Raw genomic sequence first — 19,870 nt, 5'->3', positions numbered from 1 at the left:
TGACTAGTGAGTGTGTAGTCAACGTGAGCCCTTAAGGGACGCGCCATAAGCTGGGCAGTGCCTCAGCCAAACTATTTGACAAGTGCTTGCGAATAACGAATGTGCTCGAAAACCATCCGGATTGGTCGGCCAGGGGTAATGCTTATCATAAGCGTTTTCTGTAAAGGATATTTCAATCCACCTTTGTTGCAGGGCAGGTATCAGAATGTGGCGCCATTTGAGTCTTCACCATGACATCATGTTTGTAACTACTCTGTCCTCAGCATCCATTGTTGTTGGCAGTGTTGTAGCTGTGTTGGTCCCAGTCTATTAGAGAGACAAGGTGTGGGGGAGGTGAAAGAGACCTGCTTTTGAGTTTACACAGGCCTGAAGAGCTCTGCCTAATCTCCGAAGCTTGTCTCTTTCACCAACAGAAGCAAGTCCAATAAAAGACATTATCTTGTCTCTCAGCACCTATAGGAGGCAGAATCAGTAGGCAGAAGTATTCTGGGTGCAGTGAATGTGGTTTTAATTCACTCAATGGGCAAAAATAAATGCCCAAACATGACTTAAGCTTGGTCTTGCACAATCCAGTGTGATCTCTAAGGCTGTGGAAGGAAATGAGAGGTTTTATAACTACTCCAAGTCCTGCTCTCAGAGAGAATCGGTGTCCTTTTGACCTCAATATTGTGTCATTGCCTTTCTTTGCATTTAGAGGAAGCCTGTGAGTCATCTTATCAACTGTAGATCACTCAGCAGTTGGGATGGTAAGGTCACCACTGCCTGGGATTTTTTTTGCAGCAGAGGGATTTTTGGGGGTGAACACATTTCCTCGGTTATAATATACCAAAGGATGTGAGTGAGGGGAAACTTTGGAGAGTGGTTCCCAGGCTCAGATTCACACAGTTACAAGCTTGGATGATTTTGACACAAGCAGTCCTGCATCTTGGCAGGGGGTTGGCCTAGATGACCCTTGCTGTCCTGTCTAACCCCATGGTTCTGTGGTAAACTTCTCTGCAGGCCATGGGAGTTTTTATGTACCACTTGTCACCCCCAGCTGCATGGGCATGCCCAGCCATGTCTATCGTCTTTGTGCTCAGACGGGAAATGTCTCTCTCAGCCACTGGGGATTTGTCCTCTTTCTTGAAACTCAAACTACTCTGTTATGGTTATGTATTTGTATTACAGTGGAACCAAACCAAGATCAGGGCCCCAGTGTGCTGCATGCAATACACTCCCATGGCGAGGGCAAGTCCTGGCTCCAAAGAATTTACAATCTAACCAGACAACAGGTAGAAGGGGAATTGGCTCAGTGTTTCCTTGGATGTCCCTCTGCATATCCACCTGGTGCCTCTTGACTGCTACCCTCAGATGAAACTCTTTGGGGCAGATGCGGTGTTTTGATTTGGTGAGGTTGTGGAGAGCAGGAGGTAGGTCGTGAATCGGACACCTCCCAGAGGGTCAGTGTTCCCTCTAATTTTTCCCATCCCTGTGCGGAATGAATTTTGTTATGTGCACCAATATGAAGGTGATGTGTGGCAGGGGTGGGGCCAAGGAGTTTGGGGTGCAGGAGGGGACTTGGGGCTGGGGCAGAGGGTTGGGATGTTGAGGGGGGTGAGGGCTCTGGGGTGGGGCCCGGGATGAGGGGTTTGGGGTGTAGGTTGCCCCGGGACTGCAGCAGGGAGAGAGGACTCCCCCAGGCCCTCTCTCCCTGGGCTGGGGCCAGGGGAGAGGCACCTCTCCTTGTCTGCGTGGCCCTTAGTAGGCTGCTGTGTGTCTGCGCAGCTTAGAGGAAACTTAGGTCTGGGCTCTTGGATCTCTATTGTGCTGCTGTCCCCTTGCTCCAGTGGCCATGTGGACAATCAGCAGTCTAAGCATCCTTTAATGGAGATAAGTCCATTAACTGTCACTGTTAAAAATTTACTCCTTATTTCCAGTCTGAATTTGTCTAGCTTCAACTTCCAGGCATTGGATCATGTTAGACCTTTCTCTGCTAGATGGAAGAGCCCATTATCAAGTATTTGTTCCCCATGTAGGTACCCACTGTGATCAAGTCACTCCGTCACCTTTTCTTTGTTAAAGTAAATAGATTGAGCTTCTTGAGTCTCTCACTATCAGGCATGCTTTCTAACCCATTAATCATTCTCCTCGCTCTTCTTTGAGTTCTCTCCAGTTTATGAACATCCTTCTTGAATCGTGGACATGACAACTGGACACACTATTCCAGCAGCAATCACACTGGTGCCAAATACAGAGCTAAAATAAACTCTCTATTTCTACTTGAGATATCCATTTATGCATCCAAGGACAGCATTATCTCCTTTGACCACAGCGTCAATCAGGGAACTCATGTTCAGCGGATTATCCACCATGATCCCCAAACATTTTTCAAGTATCAGGGAGTAGCCGGTAAACATTTTTCAGACTCTCTGCTTCCCAGGATAGAATACCCCATCCTGTAACTAGGGCCTGCATTCTTTGTTCATAGAACTATAGAAGTGTGGGACTGGAAAGGACCTCAGAGGTCATCTAGTCCAGTCCCCTGCACTCATGGCAGGACTAAGGATTATCTAGACCATCCCTGACAGGTGTCTGTCTAACCTGCTCTTAAAAACCTCCAGTGATGGAGATTCCACAACCTCCCTAGGCAATTTATTCCAGTGCTCAACCACTCTGACAAGTTAAGAAGTTTTTCCTACTGTCCAACAAAAAAACCACCCTTGCTGCAATTTAAGCCCATTGCGTCTTCTCATTAACCTCTGAGGATAGGACAACATTTTTCACCCTCATCCTTGTAACAACATTTTAAATACTTTAAACCTGTCATAATGTCCCCTCTGAGTCTTCTCTTCTCCAGACTAAACAAACCCAGTTTTTTCAATCTTCCCTCACAGGTCATGTTTTCTAGACCTTTAATCATTTTTGTTGCTCTCCTCTGGACTTTCTCCAATTTGTCCACATCTTTTCTGAAATGTGGGGCCAAGAATTGGACACAATCCTCCAGCTGAGGCCTGATCAGCTTGGAGTAAAGCAGAAAAATTACTACTTGTGTCTTCCTTACAACACTTCTGCTATTACATCCCAGAATGATGTTAGCTTTTTTTCTTTTTTTTTTTGTACAGTGTTACACTGTTGACTCATAGTTAGCTTGTGATCCACTATGACCCCTAAATCCCTTTCCACAGTACTCCTTCCTAGGCAGTCATTTGCCATTTTGTATGTGTGTAATTGATTGATCCTTCCTAAGCAGAGTACTATGCATTTGTCCTTATTGAATTTCATCCTATTTACTTCAGACCGTTTCTCCAGTTTGTCCAGATCATTTTGAATTTTAATCCTATCCTTCAAAGCACTTGCAACCCATCCCCAGCTTGGTATCCTCTGCGAACTTTATAAGTGTACTCTCTATGCCATTATCTAAATCACTTCTCAAGATATTGAACAGAATTTGACCCAGGACCAATCCCTGCAGGACCCCACTCAATGTGCCCTTCCTTCTTGACTGTGAACCACTGATAACTACTCTCTGGGAACAGTTTTCCAACCAGTTGTGCACCCATTGTGACACTGCACCCCATAATCATCACAGTGATATTATGATTATGACAGAATTATGAAGCAAATTGTATAAAATGTGTCATGAGGTGTCCATGGAAAAATTGTTTGCTGAATACAATCATCCTATTTGTGTGCATGTATCATTTTTGTATCTGAAGTCATGAATATTGACTATGTATCTGTATTTCAAATGTGCTTGCTCTGGATAACACCCACAACTAGCCTTTCAGGTACAACAGTGAAAAAGCTAGACAGTGCTAATGACCCATCATCAAAGACAGTGGCCGTGGAAAAGGTTTGTCCATACCTGGGAATGCTTCAGATGGCCTATACAGAATTGCTGCTATGACTCATCAGGCGCATGCAAGGTCATGTGACCAGATCACATGATACTACACTCCATTTTGGAACCTGTATTTTTCCACAATCTGGGTTGGGAATTTAGCTTAGAACAAAGGAATTCCCGCCATATGGAAAGGCAATAAAAGATGGGGAGTGACCTCATTTCTTGGCCTCACTCCCCACACATGAGAGCACCTGGAAACGCCTGAGGAACAAAGACTGAACTGGGGGAAAGTGCTGGTCCCAGGCTAACAGGATTTCTAGCCTGTGTATGGAAGCTTGGTGAACTGCTTGTGCTATCTAACAGGGTGAGACACTGTTTAATTCAAATCCTGTGTACTAGGTAACCTGCTTTGATCTGTCTGTTGTGACTTAATCTATCTTTCTGTAGTTAATAAACTTATTTTATGTTTTATCTTAACTAGTGTGTTTTTGAGTGAAGTGTTTGAGGGAAAAATCTCAGCTCAGTTAACAAAGGTTCTATGCATATACCTCTTCACATCGAGGGGGGGTGAACTGGGTAATGGTAATTTATACTGGTCAGGTTTTTGACCAGGGCAGGATGGTACAGTTCTGGGGTCCTAGGCTGGAGAGCTGGGTGTGTTTTTTGCCTGTAGCCTCTCTATTGTTTCATGCAGTGGCTGGTCAGAGCCTCCATGTAACTACAGCTGGGTGTGTCCCTCGCTGTGTGAATGATGATGGGAGTGTAGGACTGGGAGCAGTCTGCAGCTTTTAACAACAGCACAGTGTGAGAGGGAGCCCAGGCTGGTGAGTCAGAGGGCTCGCTGTACCCCAGTTCCAGATGGCACCCCGAGGGGGACCCGTCACACCCATCTTATAGTAGCTCCATTTAGGCTGTATTCCCCTAGCTTGTTTGAGAGATTCATGCAACACAGTATCAAAAGCCTTACTAAAGATATACCACAAGGTTTGTTATCCTGTCAAAGAAAGCTGTTAGGTGCATAGATGCTTACAGTTAGCCATATAAAAATGCACTTGTTTTCTTGCACCCATCTTACCAAGTGATCCAGATCACTCTGTATCAGTGACCTGTTGTCTTCATTTACCATTCCCTACATTTTTGTCTGTACACTCTATCAGTGACTTTATTCTTCCGTCATTGATAAAAATATTAAAATAGCATAGAGCCAAGAACAGATCCCTGTGGAATTCCACTGGAAACACAATTTACTGTTATGTTTTTGAGTTCTCAGTTCACCAGCTTTTCATCCATTTAATATGTACCATGTTAATTTCATATTGTTCTGGTTTTTAATTAAACGGCTGTGTAGTACAAAGTCAAATGCCTTACAGAAGTGAAAGTACATTACATCAGCACTATTACCTTTAGCAACCAAAAGTATAATCTCATAGAAAAAGAGATCAAGTTAGACAGGATCTATTTTCCATAATCCCATGTTGATTGACATTAATTATATCCCCATCATTAATTCTTTATCAGCTGCTCCATTATGTTGCCCAGAATCAATATCAAGCTGGCAGGCCTATAATTGCCGGGGTCATCCCATTTACCCTTTTAAAATATTGGCATAACGTTAACTTTCTTCCAGTTTCCTAGAACTTCCCCAGTGTTCCAAGACTTTTATTGTACATCAGCAGTAATGGTGCAGTGAGCTCCTCCACTTTTAAAACTCTTGGAGGTAAGTTATCTGGAGTTGCTAACTGAAAAATTTCTATCTTTTAGAGCTGCTCTTTAACATCCTCCCTGGATACTCGTGGAATGGAATGTTGTATGATATGAGTACACAAAGGGTTCTAGCTCAAATACAGAACAGAAATATTTTTGAACACTTCTGCCTTTTCTGCATTATTATTGTACCATGTTCATCTAGTAATGGACAATACCATTTTTATGAGTCTTTTTTTCCCTAATATACTTTAAAACTCCTTATTGTCCTTATCGCTACTGGCCATAGATTTCTCCTTGTGTCCCTTATCAATTTTCTACCATTCTTCTTACCCCATCTCAGCACAAGCATATTGGGGGCTGAACAGCTGCCACATTGTCTCAGTTATGTCAATGACAAGCTGTGACCATGAGCGCTCCCCAAACATTTACTTCCTTCTCTTTGTATGTGTATTTATTTCTCACTCAAGCCTCAGCTCCCTGATCCATTGCTGAAGGCAGTTAGGCTCTGTGCTAACAAAGGGCCAGGTTATGCCGCAGTCTGCAATAGATCAGAAGCCCATTCAGATACCTGCCACCATGGGTAGTGTAAATACCTAGATTAGGCAGTGCAGTGGCAGAAGCATCCATGGCAGAGGCTGGTGGTATCAGGAATCAGGGCCAGCAGCAGAGCCAGTGTCTGGGTGACCTAATGAGCTCAGCTGACTTCTAGTCAGGTCCCTGATTGGCTCCACTGCCTGGTTGTTGAGACGAGCCAGCAGACTGGGTCTTAAACCCAGCAGCATCAGTTCAGTGGCTGCTCAAAGCACTCACCCACAGCTGCAATACCTGCTGCATCTGTTTGTTCCTAGCCTTCACCCATGCCAGTTAAACCTGGTTCTGACCCTGGGCTCCGATTCCTGGCTACCAACTCCTGCTGTAACCACTTGGCCTGATTGCCCACATACTAGCCATGTGACAGGTGGGGCTGCTGCCTCTCCTTAGGAGAGGCCAGGAGGAAAGCCGGGGCAGTGTCATTCTGGCTAAGTTGCACTGAGGCCTATATACATCCTCCTCAGATGTTCTAGTCTGACATTCAAGTGGTAGATGAACTTCAGCCCAGAGCGAGGCAGGGCAGTGGGGTGAGGGATGTTTTCGTGTATTGTCCCCGCTCTGCGGGTGAGGCACAGGGCCCCAGGCCTGAGCACTCTCCATTCGGGAGCAACGAGTGGATGCAATGGGATCTGCTGTCTCTAGCAATGGCCCATTCCAGAGCATCGGGGGGGTGTACAGGACATGACAAGTATGGAGTGACCCACCGTCCCGGCAAGCCTGGGGTTGCATCCCTGACTATCTTGGCTAACAACAATTGATAGGCCTATCCTGCATGAAATTATCCAGTTCTTTTTTGGCCATTACACCATCCCATCGCAATGAGTTCCACAGGTTAGCTGTGCATTGTGTGAAGAAGTACTTCCTCTGGTTTGTCTCAAACCTGCTGCCTATTAATTTCATGAGGTGACCCCTGGTTTCTGTGCTGTGTGTATTCTCTGTTCACTTTCCCCACACCATTCAGAATGTTTTCAATCTCTCTCATCTCTCCCCTGAGTTGTCTCTTTTCTAGAGACAGCTAAATGTGCTGGGAACAAGTGGCAGAGTGGGGATGAGTGCCGGTGACTGAGAGGAAGGATGGCCTAGTGGTTAGGGCATTAACATAAGACATCAGAGACCTGGGTTCAATGCTCTGCTCTGCCACAGACTTTGTGACACCTTGGTAAAGTCATTTGAGCCCCTGTCCGCAATAATAGTTAGGTTGCCAACTCCCACTGAAATCAGTGGGTGAGGATAAATGCATTACAGAGAGTGAAGTGCCCAGATAGGATGGCCATGGGGCTAGATAAATACCTTCACGAGAGCTATGGATACAACTCAAGCCCCTGAGTTCTAGTCCAATTCCCTATCAGACCTTTCTGCCTCTAGTTTGGCTAGGGCACTGGGAACACCACCACCTCTCATCTTGGGGGGTGGGGGGGGATCTGCCTTGGGGTCTTTAATGGCTGTGGTGGGCCAGGGCCTCAGTTTCCCCCTTTCCCTCGTTGTCTCGTAAGAAGCTGGAGCAGTGATGCCCTGCATATGTGTGCGTGAGGGGGGAGTACGGGGGGGAGGGGAGGGCTGGCTATACGTTTGTCCTCGAGCACATCTTCTTGCCAGCTGACAAACTGCTTTGAGGACTGATCCTGGCATCACATTCCCCTCCGTCTGTCACAAGCCGCCCGGCCTTGCACAAGGAGCGCTCTCATTCATGTCTCCTCTGTCTCCAAATTGCAAACAGCTGGAGCTCAGCTTGGTTGTTTGACGGAGCGCTGAATCAGTGGGAAGGTTAGCATTCGGGAGCCCTGTGTGCGCAAGATCCTGTCTCTGCCGCTTCTGGGGGGAGCGGGGCGGTGAGGTGGGGGAACGTTCGTCACATCAGGGCTTTGTCATTCGTCTGTACCGATGACTATTTGTTGGGCGATTGGAGTGAATGACTGGGAAATCCCAGTTCTCAGAAAAGCAAGGCAGTGGGATTTGACAGGGGACAGGACTTGTCATTCCGGGGACACAATTCAGGAGGGGACTTTTTGAAATGCCAGTGCCGACGTAGCAGAAAAGATTTATATTCAGAACCACCCTGTGAACATGTGGCTGGCTAACTATTCCTTCCTGTCCCAACTGTGGCTGAAATCCAGGCCTCGCTGAAGGCCATGGCAAAAATTCCATGGGGCCAGGACTTCACCTTGGGCTGGGAAGGAGCTGGAGACCTCTGAGGACTTGCAGTGGGCTTTGGGGCCTCCTTGATGGATAGACTGTCAGTTTGCATCCAGCCAGTTGGAATGAGTTGGGTGGGTCTCGGTCCAGCTTCTAGGTTCATAGAATCATAGAATATCAGGGTTGGAAGGGACCCCAGAAGGTCATCTAGTCCAACACCCTGCTCAAAGCAGGACCAATTCCCAGTTAAATCATCCCAGCCAGGGCTTTGTCAAGCCTGACCTTAAAAACCTCTAAGGAAGGAGATTCTACCACCTCCCTAGGTAACGCATTCCAGTGTTTCACCACCCTCTTAGTGAAAAAGTTTTTCCTAATATCCAACCTAAACCTCCCCCACTGCAACTTGAGACCATTACTCCTCGTTCTCGTTCTTGAGACCATTACTCCTCGATAGCTGCTACCATTGAGAACAGTCTAGAGCCATCCTCTTTGGAACCCCCTTTCAGGTAGTTGAAAGCAGCTATCAAATCCCCCCTCATTCTTCTCTTCTGCAGGCTAAACAATCCCAGCTCCCTCAGCCTCTCCTCATAAGTCATGTGTTCCAGTCCCCTAATAATTTTTGTTGCCCTTCGCTGGACTCTCTCCAATTTATCCACATCCTTCTTGAAGTGTGGGGCCCAAAACTGGACACAGTACTCCAGATGAGGCCTCACCAATGTCGAATAGAGGGGAACGATCACGTCCCTCGATCTGCTCGCTATGCCCCTACTTATACATCCCAAAATGCCATTGGCCTTCTTGGCAACAAGGGCACACTGCTGACTCATATCCAGCTTCTCGTCCACTGTAATGCCTAGGTCCTTTTCCGCAGAACTGCTGCCTAGCCATTCGGTCCCTAGTCTGTAGCGGTGCATTGGGTTCTTCCGTCCTAAGTGCAGGACCCTGCACTTATCCTTATTGAACCTCATCAGATTTCTTTTGGCCCAATCCTCCAATTTGTCTAGGTCTTTCTGTTCCCTATCCCTGCCCTCCAGCGTATCTACCACTCCTCCCAGTTTAGTATCATCCACAAATTTGCTGAGAGTGCAATCCACACCATCCTCCAGATCATTTATGAAGATATTGAACAAAACCGGCCCCAGGACCGACCCTTGGGGTACTCCACTTGATACCGGCTGCCAACTAGATATGGAGCCATTGATCACTACCCGTTGAGCCCAACAATCTAGCCAGCTTTCTACCCACCTTGTAGTGCATTCATCCAGCCCATACTTCCTTAACTTGCTGACAAGAATACTGTGGGAGACCGTGTCAAAAGCTTTGCTAAAGTCAAGAAACAATACATCCACTGCTTTCCCTTCATCCACAGAACCAGTAATCTCATCATAGAAGGTGATTAGATTAGTCAGGCATGACCTTCCCTTGGTGAATCCATGCTGGCTGTTCCTGATCACTTTCCTCTCATGCAAGTGCTTCAGGATTGATTCTTTGAGGACCTGCTCCATGATTTTTCCAGGGACTGAAGTGAGGCTGACTGGCCTGTAGTTCCCAGGATCCTCCTTCTTCCCTTTTTTAAAGATTGGCACTACATTAGCCTTTTCCCAGTCATCCGGGACTTCCCCGGTTTGCCACGAGTTTTCAAAGGTAATGGTCAATGGCTCTGCAATCACAGCCGCCAATTCCTTCAGCACTCTCGGATGCAACTCGTCCGGCCCCATGGACTTGTGCACGTCCAGCTTTTCTAAATAGTCCCTAACCGCCTCTATCTCCACAGAGGGCTGGCCATCTCTTCCCCATTTTGTGATGCCCAGCGCAGCAGTCTGGGAGCTGACCTTGTTAGTGAAAACAGAGGCAAAAAAAGCATTGAGTACATTAGCTTTTTCCACATCCTCTGTCACTAGGTTGCCTCCCTCATTCAGTAAGGGGCCCACACATTCCTTGGCTTTCTTCTTGTTGCCAACATACCTGAAGAAACCCTTCTTGTTACTCTTGACATCTCTTGCTAGCTGCAGCTCCAGGTGCGATTTGGCCCTCCTGATAACATTCCTACATGCCCGAGCAATATTTTTATACTCTTCCCTGGTCATATGTCCAACCTTCCACTTCTTGTAAGCTTCTTTTTTATGTTTAAGATCCGCTAGGATTTCACCATTAAGCCAAGCTGGTCGCATGCCATATTTACTATTCTTTCGACTCATTGGGATGGTTTGTCCCTGTAACCTCAACAGGGATTCCTTGAAATACAGCCAGCTCTCCTGGACTCCTTTCCCCTTCAAGTTCGTCCCCCAGGGGATCCTGGCCATCCGTTCCCTGAGGGAGTCGAAGTCTGCTTTCCTGAAGTCCAGGGTCCGTATCCTGCTGCTTACCTTTCTTCCCTGCGTCAGGATCCAGGTTACAGGTGTCCACACTGGAAACCCTGACATTGCACCAGATGGCCCTTAGTGGATGGTCTCAACAGAGGCCTTGGAGGCACGCTCATCTCTTGAGGTGCCCGGGGAGGGTCAGCAAGCAGAGAGGACCTTGCCCCTTGCTCTCCTGTGACTGGGGAGCTTCTCTCTCCAATGCTGCCAGTCTGGTGCCAGCATGAAAAGAAAGAGAAAATGATACTAACGTGTGTTCCAGCCGTGCCCTGGGTTTGTGATTTCTGTTCAGGGAGAGGCAGGCTTGAGGCTCCTGAGCAGAAAGGCCCTGACACCCCACCAGGGTGCTATCAGGGCACACTGCAGCAATGCCGGCTGCCCTGATCTCCGAATGCCTGGGTGCACGAGGCATCCTAGACACACGAAATAGTCCAGGCATTAGCAGTTGGCAACCCCCTTCTTTGGTACGGTCGGACCTTGGGAGAGGTTTGAGCTCTCTGCTAAAGAACCCTTTCCCTGCTTTTCTCAGGAAGTGGAACTCCTTGGTGGGAGTGACTGTATTGATCCTGGGGTGTCTTTCCTACCTCCTTCCCTGTACCCGGCTGGGGAGGATTCATCCCCGGTCTGTGTCATCTGTTAGGGACTAGAAGCACTTTCTCTGTTCCGCCACTAGAGGGACATCCCTTCTTTATCAGCCTGCTTCAGGGACCAGCAGCAGAAACTGCAGGGGTTAGCATCTCCCGCCCTTCCCATGAGCCCTAAGCGGTAACAGGACAAAGTCTGCTGTCAGTGAAGCCAGTGGGGTTCCCTGGGAATTGGAGCGAGCCCAACGTGGGCCGGTTTATTGCTCAAAGCTCTTGCTCAGTTTCCTCTTGGTCTTTACGCAGGCCAAACGACCCTGGGTTGGACTCCGCTGGCAGAGCGGAGACGACAGGAGCGGGCCCCAGGCTGTACGGTAAAACTCGGGGCTGGCATCAGGGCAGCTCTCCCAGCTCCATTGCAGCTCAGAGATGCAGGCCCCAGCCTACCAGGACCCACTGGATAGTTTGCAAACACATCTTGGCCGGGCACGAAAGAGTGTCCGCGCTTTTCGCTATGTACCAAAAAGAGCAGGAGCCCTTCTGGCAAATGGCCCAGGCTCAGCACTGCGCTTCCTCTGCCCTTCAGAAAACCACGCCAAAGCCTGGCCCACGTCCCCCTTCCTTGTCAATGACCAGCTCCACCCACCTCGCAGAGCTGCTTTTTGCAGCATAACTCCAGGCAACCCAGCACGCCATCCCGAGGCAGAGGTTAGGCAGAGCTCCTGAATTCTCTCCTAGGCACATGGGTCAGTGTGGTGCATGGTGCTGTGCAAAGGGGCATCTCCTGGCAGAGTGTTCAGTGACACTGCCTGGGGTCACAGGGGGTGACGGGAGAAGAGCGTGGGGCATGGGCTCTGAAGGTCCAGGGATGCGGTAAAGGGTGTTCAAAGAGCCTTCTTGATGTGTTGTGTTAGATTCCCACAGATGCTCCGGCAAATGAGTCTCCAGGCATGAATGTTCATATATGCAGCACTGCTAAGTGAATTTCGAAAAAGAACCGTGGAAATGGGGAATTTGGACTTCCTAGACATAAGTTGTCCTCCCCCGTCCCAGAAGCCTGATTCTAAGAATTACCCTGTCCATGGTGTCCAATCGGAGCGGTACTGTAGCATTTAATTTCAGAAAGGGGAAGTACACAAGATGAGGAGGTTAGTTAAACTGAAATGAGAGGGAAAAGTGCCAAAAGTGAATACTCTGTAAGCTGCATGGAAACTTTTTAATGATACCATAATAGAGGCTCAACTTAAATCTATACCCCAAATTAAAAAACATAGTAAGAAAACCAAAAAAGAGCCACTGTAGCTAAACAACTAAGTAAAAGAAGCAGTGAGAGACAAAAAGGCATCCTTTAAATGGTGGAAGTTAAATCCTAGTGAGGAAAATAGAAAGGAGCATAAATACTGGCAAATGAAGTGTAAAAATACAGTTAGGAAGGCCAAAAAAGAATTTGAGGAACAGTTAGCCAAAGACTCAAAAAGTAATAGCCAATTTATTTTTAAGTTCATCAGAAGCAGGAAGCTTGCTAAACAACCAGTGGGGCCACTGGACGATCGAGGTGCTAAAGAAGAACTCAAGGACTATATGGCCATTGCGGAGAAACTAAATTAATTCTTTGCATTGGTCTTCACGGCTGAGGATGTGAGGGAGATTCCCAAACCTGAGCCATTCTTTTTAGGTGACAGATCTGAGGAGCTGTCCCAGATTGAGGTGTCATTAGAGGAGGTTTTGGAACAAATTGATAAATTAAACAACAATAAGTCACCAGGACCAGATGGGATTCGCCCAAGAGTTCTGAAGGAACTCAAATGTAAAATTGCAGAACTTCTAACTGTGGTATGTAACCCATCATTTAAATCAGCTTCTGTACCAGATGACTGGAGGATAGCTAATGGGATGCCAATTTTTAAAAAGGGCTCCAGAGGTGATCCCGGCAATTACAGGCCTATAAGCCTGACTTCAGTACCGGCCAACTGGTTGAAACTATAATAAAGAACAATATTGTCAGACATATAGATGCACATAATTTGTTGAGGAAGAGTCTACATGGTTTTAGTAAAGGGAAATCATGCCTCACCAATTTACTAGAATTCTTTGAGGGGGGTCAACAAGCATGTGGACCAAGGGGATCCAGTTGATATAGTGTACTTAAATTTTCAGAAAGCCTTCGACAAGGTCCCTCACTAAAGGCTCTTATGCAAAGTAAGCTGCCAGGGAATAAGAGGAAAGGTCTCTCATGGATTGGTAACTGGTTAAAAGACAGGAAACAAAGGGTAGGTATAAATGGTCCGTTTTCAGAATGGAGAGAGGTCAATAGTATGTCCCCCAGGGGTCTGTTTTGGGACCAGTCCTATTCAACATATTCAGAAATGATCTGGAAAAAGAGGTAATAGCGAGGTGGCAAAATTTGCAGATGATACAAAATTACTAAAGATAGTTAAGATCCAGGCAGACTGTGAAGCGCTACAAAAGGATCTCTCAAAACTGGGTGACTGGGCAACAAAATGGCAGATGAAATTTAATGTTGATAAATGCAAAGTAATGCACATTGGAAAACATAATCCCAACTATACATATAAAATGATGGGGTCTAAATTAGCTGTTACCACTTGAGAAAGAGATCTTGGAGTCTCTGTGGATAGTTCTCTGAAAACATTCACTCAGTGTGCAGCGGCAGTCAAAAAAGCAAACAGAATGCTGGGAATAATTAAGAAAGGGATAGATAATAGGGCAGAAAATATCATGTTGCCTCTATATAAATCCACGGTACTCCCACATCTTGAATACTGGGTGCAGATGTGGTCGCCCCATCTCAAAAAAGATATACTGGAATTGGAAAAGGTTCAGAAAAGGGCAACAAAACTGATTCGGGGTATGGAACGGGTTCCGTATGAGAAGAGATTAATAAAACTGGGACTTTTCAGCTTGGAAAAGAGATGGCTAAGGGGAGGTCTATAAAATCATGACTAGTGTAGAGAAAGCAGATAAGGAAGAGTTGTTTACTACTTCTCATAACTAGGGGTCAACAAATGAAATTAATAGGCAGCAGGTTTAAAACAAGTAAGGAAGTATTTCTTCACACAACACACAGTCAACCTGTGGCACTCCTTGCCAGAGGATGTTGTGAAGGCCAAGACCATAACAGGGTTCAAAAAAGAACTAGATAAATTCATGTAGGATAGGTCCATCAATGGCTATTAGCCAGGATGGGCAGGGATGGTGTCCCTAGCCTCTGTTTGCCAGAAGCTGGGAATGGGCGACAGGGGATGGATCACTTGATGATTCCCTGTTCTGTTCATTCCCTCTGGGGCACCTGGCATTGGCCACTGTCGAAAGACAGGATACTGGGCTAGATGGACCTTTGGTGTGACCCAGTAGGGCCATTCTTATGTTCTTATGTTATGTTCTTACCATAAGCCCTTCATGCCTCTGGAAAACCACCCAATGCAGCTGGAGTTTTGGATTCTCACTATTTGAGCTGCAGACCAAGAAATACTGCTGTTCTGGGAATCATTTCCAGTAACAAATGCGAGCAAATCCTATGTTGGTGATTTGAAAAAGCAGTGACATTTCTCTGAGATAATTATTCACTTAGTTCTGCTAATCAGAGAGTGACAGCTTATTGTCAGAAACAGAGTAGGCAGCATGGCATAGTGGTTAGGGTGATGCACTGGAAGACCTGGGTTCAAGTCCCTATTCTACCCCTGTGACACCTTGGGCAAGTCATGTAGGCTCAGATTCCCACAGGCATCTAGGTACCTAACTCCCTTTGAAATCAATGGGAATTAGGCACTTAAATACTTCTGAGGATCTGGGCCTTAGTCTCTCTGTGCCTCAGTTTTCCATCTGTAAAATGGGGATTTAAATACATTAAAGACTGTATAGTTCTTAAATGCTCTGGTAATAGGTGCCACATACCTCCCTAAGGTTGTGAGATACATTGGAAGCTCCACTCTAGCAATTCAGTTCTTCTTAGTCGTCTGGGACACTGCTTTCAAATACACTCTCTGGTCTATCTTGATAACTCCTATGCACCCTCCCCTCTAGGGTTCACCTTGACCAGTTAACATGGGTTAAAACTACACCTGCCTTGCCTTCGCTAGGATTTGAAGACAGCTTTGTTAACAGGTTAAAAACACACTTTTATTCCTAGTGAAGACACATGTTTCTGTGTACACAGCAGTAGCTTATGCATGGGTAATGTGATGCATACAACGGTTTGATGCTTGCTGGACTACATATGCTCTGCATGATCCTTTATCACATGTGTTCTTTCCGTCCTCCATGTGCGTTTTCGCACAGAAGCCCAGAGCAGATGCTTTCTCTCCTCATTACTGGGGAAGTCTGTCTAACGACAGGCAGCTACCTGAAGAGGGAGGAAATGCATAGCCTCTGGGGTAGATCGAATTGTACCGAGCTCTCCGCTGCTCTGATTGAGCCTCTCGGAAGCAAAGTCCAGGAGGAAGAGACTGTAAGTGGCTCTCCAGCCAAGTGAGTTTCCTGTCAGTGCCTCGTTAGCTCACCCAGCATCACAAATGATTTCCTTGTGGAAATGCACAAGAAAATGTGTTTGATCCTAAACCTGACCCCTCCCCCTCACTGCAAAATCCAAGTGGCAAGAGACTAGACTAGACCGGAAGCTGGCAAAAACTGGACATCATAAAAACTCAGCGATGTCCCTGGGGCCAAGACTCTACCCTCCATGTTTGGAATTTAACAAGAACTGGGCTTTGTCTGAGGTTCTGAATGGGAAAGAGCCAAAATATCAGGAGACAGGCTGAGCCCAGGCAGGCCTGGGCAGAACCAGGAAGCCCTGGAAATCTTAGGAGAGACCCAATGGGAGCCCTAGATAAGGATGTTAGGTGTGGCCCCATGCGTCTCCTCGGTGCCGTGCCTTTTGCAAGTGGCTCTCGGTTCTTTGCTGTAGCAGCTGGGTTCTTCAGTGGGGTCCTGTAGTTGCTACTGTGGTTGTAGCAAATCTCGTGGCTTTAGAAAGCGCCGGACGTCTGGAGGAGGTGGGACTGAAAGTTGGGAGTCTTTCCCAGATCACGGCCAAGCCTGGCTGTAAAACGCTGGAAGGACTTTGGGTGAGACATGAAAGTATCTGGTTAAGTAAGTCTGGGTTCTAGAACCACGTGTTATGGTTTTATTTCATATCTAACCGTCTGGTTCCAACACGTCTCCTCGCTCTCACTCGACTCTCGCTACTTGTTTAAAGAAACTTTTGCTGGTTTTCATTAGGAGCACGTCTAAGGGCGGTGGGTTCAGCGGAGCGGGGGAGCTGAGGTGGGCCCGATGAACTGGGTCTTTGGGAGCAGCGAATCTGTGCAGACAGTGAGTTTGCAGTGTTGTGGCCGTGTCGGTCCCAGGAGGTGAGAGAGCCAAGGCGGGTGAGGTCATCGTTTTTCCCTTGTGCGGATGCTGCGGATGTCCAGTGCAATAGGGGCTGGACCTCCAGGGACACACTTTGAGGGCTCAGGCCTTGGAGTGTGCCTAGTGCTAACCCGCAGAGAGACAGCTGGACCTCCGTAGGCCTAGAGGGAGGTGCTTGTGTTCTCCGGGGCTGGTAGAGTTGGGGAGCTGACCCCCAGCGGGCACAGATAAGGCTACATAACACTAAGGGTGGGTGCTCACAGCCCTGGGCCCCCTGGAAAGTATCACAAAGGGCAGTGGCAGGGTTGTGACGGGGACCAAGATCTGGAATAATAGTGGGGCGTGGCAGGCAAGAGTTAGGTGCGTTGGCAGAGCAGTGCGGGGGAGAGGGTGGGCTTGCATTGTGCTGGCACATCCCACGTCTAGCATGCTAGTCTCTGACATCTACTCCCCTTCCTTTCACCCCCAAATACTTCACAGGGACGTAAGGGGTGCCGTGGCGAGTCAGACTGAGGCCCATCTAGTCCTGTGTCCTGGCTCCGGCAGGAGCCGGAACCAGCTGCTTTGGAGGAAGGCCCTGCAGCAGGCAGGTATGAGAGAACCTGGGGAAAGCACCTCCTGTCCCCCAAGAGGTAGAGACTGACTCAGATCCTGATGCAGGAGGGCTTACAATCCCCTTTCCAAACTCCTGCTAGGAAATACCCCAGGGGGATTTTCAGTGGCCTCACCTAATGTTGGGGGCAGGAGGGGCACCAGCCTCAGCTTTGTTCTCATTAGCAGGGAGCAATTTGGTGGTTTGGCCTGGCTCCTCCCCACATTCTCCAGCCCTTTTCAAACAAACATCTCTCCCCTCCCAGTGATGCTTGTATCCCAGATCCGCCCCCCTCCAACTCTCGCCAAGCCAGTATCACAGGCGTAGCCTGAACCATCCTTTGTAGGGGAGCTCCTCTAAGCCCTGAAGCTCCTCACACTTCCCCCTCCTTTACCCACCAGTCCAAGCCCCCGAAGATTTGAAAGGTCCTGGAATGGCCTACCAGTAAGAAGAGTGGGAGCAAACAACGTAACTAGCTGGAAGACGGAGCTTGATAAGTTTATGAACAGGATGAAATGACAGGGTCGCCTAAAATAGCAGGGTACTGGACTCAGTGCCCCACAGCTGTGTTCCTATGAATCCTGCCTATTTTAATGAAGCCAATGAGCAAGGTTTAGTTGCAAAACTTCTGCCCCGTTCTGTTCCCTTGGATTTGAGTGGCGGGTGGCAAGGAACCTAGGTCTCCTGATTTAGGCTCCTCTTCAACATGGGAGTGTACTTTCCAGCATGGCAGGACAAAAATAAAAGCCCTCGCCCCATCGTTTACTGGAAGAGCACCCAGCAAAAGAACAGTGTGTTTCGGAGCTGGATTATCTTGGGCTCGCAATGAAACGTCAGATCCAATGTCATTTCCAATCTCCAGTCCCTGAAAAGTTCTAACCACTAAGCTGTGTTTGTTATTGGTGCTGTATCTGTTTCCTAGTGAGGTGCACTAGCTAATGGGTCCTGGGCTGGCGGCCCGCCAAACCACAGAGTCGCTAAACATAACTTGGAGAGAGACATTTGAAAAAAACAACCCCCGTCTTCGAGGCTCCTGGCTGCCTGCGCATTGTGCAGCATGTTGAAAATCAAGCCCTCAGCTAGATCTCCTTGAAAGAAGTCCAACCTGTATTAAACCAAACAGCTGGGCCACAGTCGTGTTCTCCTTGCAGAGGGCAGGAGTGGAAGGATGGGCTGGAGGTGAGGATGTTAGCCTGGGCCTGGGGAAAGCCGTGTTCATTTTCCCTCTTTGCTAGAGCCTTACTGTTCGACCTTGGGCAAGTCACTTAACTTCTGTGGACTTCACTTCCTCATCTGGAATATGGGGATAAGAGCACTTCTCTGCCTCACAGAATTAAAGCTTGTGAGATGCTACGATACCATGGGAGTGGGGGTTATTTAGGCTTGTTATGGTGCTCATCCCTGAAGCATCGGAGCTGTTCAGTCATTGGTGGATTTATCCTCCTAGCTAGGGTTGCCACCCATCCGGTTTTTACCTGGACAATCCCATTTTTGCTTCTGTGTCTGGGTGCCATTTAGGGTTACGAGGTGCCCGGCTTTCAGTCAAAAAGGGGACCTGGCAGGGCAAAAAGGGGATCTAGCTAACTCAAACACCAATGGAAGGGAAGTCGCAGCAGCATGGGCTAGCCGCTCGAGTACCTCCCCCAGGTCTTCGAGCCATCGCTGCTAGGGTTTGTGCTAGCTAGACCAAAGCTAGCTCAGGTAAATGTCCACCTGCTGCAGTCACGCTTCTGCTTGCAGTGTAGGCCCACCCTCCATCAGTCTCTTGGTTGGTTCCATGGGGTGCTGAATGAGGCCTACAGAGATGATGGCCACCCAGATTGCAGCAAAGCCAGGCATTGAACACAGATCTCCTGGCTTCTAGTCCAGCCCTTTGACCACATGACTATTCTTCCTCAGCGTCTCAGCACAGAGCCAGCAGACCTGTGGGATGCTCAATCACCATGGCAATGCGTAGGAGATAAATGTGTATGCAGGGAAACTCACAGAGCCAGTGCAGCCAATCAGACACTGCAATTAATGCAGCATCCTTAGTTCCCACCCTTGCCACCTCCAAAAGTGATACTTAAGTCAAACACGAGCTATTGGGCTCAGTACAGGGGTACTGAAGGGTATTCACTGGGTGAAATATTCAGTCCAGGGGTATTCACTGAATCTGGGGTGACATTTTATGGCCTGTGCAATGCAGAAGGTCAGACTAGATGATCTAATCATCCCTTCTGGCCTTAAACTTTATAAATCTCTGAAGCAAAGCTGTTCACCAGCTGTGCTAACCACAGTGATTTTCTCTTTAAACTCTGGGTTTAAATGGTAGGTGGAAGCGTTTTACTGTACGCGCACGGCTCTCAGAAAGCCTAAAGGGGGCGCTGCGTTGTGGAGTGCTGTCCCCGGGTACGGTCCCCAATCTCTCTTGCATCGGCGTGCATTCAGGTACTCTCTCAGCACCCAGAATGGTGCATGTGTATGTATGTCGGACGTGTGTGTGTGCCGACATGTGTGCGGGCATGTGCGTGCCTCTTTATACATGTGTGTTCATTTGTGTGTCCATTCACGCGTGGACAAGCTTGTGTTGATGCTGGTTATAAACTAGACATTTTTCAGTGTGAAATTTTTTAGCTGATTCTTTCCCCCCCACTATTTTCCACTGGAAAAACTTGCAGAATGATTTTTTTTTCCTGATCAGCTCTGCAGCCTGCCCAAGACAAAGTCTGAC

Source organism: Lepidochelys olivacea (genome assembly GCF_965140295.1).
Source record: "Lepidochelys olivacea isolate rLepOli2 genome assembly, chromosome: 4".
NCBI classification, from domain to species: Eukaryota; Metazoa; Chordata; order Testudines; family Cheloniidae; genus Lepidochelys; species Lepidochelys olivacea.
This window is presented reverse-complemented; position numbering follows the sequence as displayed.